Source organism: Orbicella franksi, chromosome 9 (genome assembly GCF_964199315.1).
Source record: "Orbicella franksi chromosome 9, jaOrbFran1.1, whole genome shotgun sequence".
NCBI lineage: Eukaryota > Metazoa > Cnidaria > Anthozoa > Scleractinia > Merulinidae > Orbicella > Orbicella franksi.
In genome coordinates this window covers 3,914,663-3,918,011 of record NC_138153.1, presented here as the reverse complement: position 1 = coordinate 3,918,011, position 3,349 = coordinate 3,914,663, and positions in this window count along the sequence as shown.

The window sequence follows — 3,349 nt, the reverse complement described above, 5'->3', positions numbered from 1 at the left end:
GATTTTCGACAGTTAGGGGCTTCGATTTATTAAATGTCTTACTAATTGGCTCCGAGGCTTAGGGGAATAAAACAAAAGAGACCGCATCGGGTATAACGGATGAATAATTAACTTCTTTTTTTTATTTCCTTACGCCTCTGAGCCAAGTTAGAATTTTAATATATCGAAATTGGCCTATACAACTATAAACATAGCATGTTCGTATCAAAATTCCTTTCAGGTGCGTGTTTTTTTCCCAAGTTGCTCATTTTTCACAATTCAAAGCACACAATCTTAACGTGGAATGCATTTCTTTTGTTCAAAGCATATTTCTCGTGGCTGTAATGAATTTTAATGTGGGTATATATAAAGAAGTGTAGAATGACACACCCATTCTAGCGTCGGTCGCCGTTACATTGAAGGCAAGGGCGAAGACATCTTGGTCGCCGTGCTTCCTTCAGGCAAGTCCATATTTTCTTTATTTATCTCCGTTGAATTGAAGGCAAGGCGAAGACATCTTAGTCGATGCGCTTCCTTCAGGTAAGTCCACATTTTCTCCACTAGTTACGTGTCCTAGCTGCATGTTTCCCTGGTCTTTCAATTTGATCATTTAGTGGCATGGTATAATAAAACTTTCCTCAGTGCTCTGAAAGCTTCGAGGTGCATGTATTTTTCGGTGACACCGAAGACTGTATATAGGCGAAGTTGATATACCGAATAGCAAACATTTCTCTTTTGAGTAACTAAATGGTTATTTTTAATAAAATGTTTGTTTACAGCTTGATAATCTGCTTGGTTTGCCGTTTGACTTTGTCATTCGCAATTTGTTTCGTCACCTCGGAGCGCTACCATGTACACTCTTTCTAACTGTTATAAAAACAGAAAATTCCCACCGCCTTTGCCTTTTCTCTGATATGAAGAGAACAGTTATATAGTTTATATCAAAACCTATAACTAATCTCCATTCCTTTCCCACTGCAGTGCACCACTTTGTTGGTAGCCGTTCAAAAGTGTTATTCCACATTTTGAAGGAGTTTTGTTAAGCGCAAGGCCGATAGACGTCCGTTAACTGATACCGGCTAATACTCAATCAAGTCAGTTTTGCTTGAGTTAACCTTCGATAAACTTAACCATGGCTTTCCTGTTTTTTCACAAGAGTTGACCAGAAGCAGCAACTGTATCCAAAGGAATTGACTTGGAGTGACAGGCGTCAATCGCCAATTCAAATGAAGTGTAGCACGACCAGCAATGGACTCCTGGCAAGTTTCATGTTGGCAACAATTCCGTTGAAGTTCAGATAAGTGGATAACTGTTATCGCTGTGAATTAATTGAACAAAATTTATGATCTTCGTTTCTTTGAAGATTTGCAGATAAATCCAGTTTAGGGGCATTGAGACGTAACATTAGAACCGGTTTGTAATTTAATAAACAATGTAACCGGTTTGAAAATGAGTGAATGTCGTTGCATTTTTGCATGCCTTGGTGCTGAATGCATGTTTCGTAATTTTAATGGACGAGTCTCCACCATAGACTTCGTTTTTGGACGTATTTTTGCTTAAAATTAACCCACGAACAAAAGTAGCACGTATAATTTATTTCGTACTTTTAAGTTAGAACTTTTTTCATTTTTCTTACAAAGACAGGAAATCGAATACTGAGTCAAAGATCTTACGATTTGGTGGCACTAAAGTTTTACTGTTTTTTTTTATTTTTTTTTTATTTTTTACATGGTTGATTGCTTCAGTTTATCGTCCTGTGATTGAGTTTTTCTGTTTAAAAGATTTTTTTGAAATCCATAGCAAGAATCTGATAACTTCTTATTTATTGACTTCATCGGCAATCTCGTTTATTAATTCTAAAAAAATCAAACAAAAATCTTAGCTTAAGCAACTGACGGGCGCTTAGCTGTGTATAATGTTTAATATGGGCATAGTTCAATTAGAAAAAATGAACAAAAAATTGAAAAGAATCTCGGCGCAGGAAAAGATTTGCAAGCTCGTTAGGCTCGCTGTATTGTTATTTGTTCGCCAACAAGAGATCAATTGGCTTTTCAAACAAATAGTTCTTTGGTTAGAAAAATTAAATTAAAAACAATTGACAGCAATGTCTGCAAGCAGTGAATATTGTTCTTCATCTCGGATCCTTTGACAGAAAAACGTATCGCCGGCGCTAGAATGTTGTCATGGAAATTAAACGCAGATGAATCCGATGGATTGACCACACACTTCCCAAGGTTGCTTAGAGATGGACACCAACTGACAACAGCAAACCTGGTTGGCCAAAAACCACCTGGCGCCTGTCATGAGCTCAATGAGGAACAACGTTAACATATCGTGCAAAAACGGATAAATGTTAGAGGGATTGTGGCTGCCTTGTGTCCCACAGAGAACGAAGACGATTAAGTAAGTAAATCTTGTTATCAACCTTACAAGTCTGTTATCTTAAATGGCGGCTGTCCTTCATTATCAACTCATTCGCTTACGCTACCAAGTGGAATAGAAATACATGAAAGATTAAGAGTTGTTCCAAATTGATTGTTTAATTTGTGACGGCCAGAACATTGGTTATAATGATTCAACTCTCTGACTCCGAAGAAGTTTTCGGAGTGAGCAAGTTATCTGTCCATCAAATAATCATAAGTAAACCTAGGTGATTAAATATCTTAAGTTGCTGCTGTCTCCTCTGCTCCAGGATGACCAAAGATATGTTGAAGGACAGTTCAGGAGTTTCTGGATGCATTCATCCGTCAACCTTAATTAATTGAATTTCATCAACTTTAACTGAATTTTGGATGGCAGTGTGCAGAGCTTCACCTCTGGCGTACGATGACTATTGGAAAAACATCCCAGCTCAGATAAGTAGATAATGGTTTTCCTATCTTTACAGTCCAAGAGTGTTAAAAATCGTGATTCTGATTGCAAAATTGATAGATTTTCAAGTTTCGTACTATTGCTGTATACAAGGGTACGGTTGTCCTGTACACAAAATGCCATAATTTAGATCAATACAATACAGGTGCACTGTATTATTTTCGAGAATAATTATTATAATGAGACTACCGTTTGTTTGAAAGGACTTTGAGCTACTTTGGGTCAAACGTTTGTTGACCTAGATCATTTTCGCGTGGGAGGGAGAGGGGGTGGAGTTATTATGTGAAAGGACATCTTTCACTTTTCATTTTACGTTCTTAGCTGTTCTTGGAATTTAGCGTCTGAAAACGTTTCGGTGAAGAGGAGAATACCACGACGTAAAAGGTCATAAAAAGATTCATTAATAATCATTAAATCCAATTTTAACAGCTAGCTCATACTATTAACTAAGTTACAAAGCATTATCCGTAATTCTTAGAAGCGCGAACAACACAGCCCA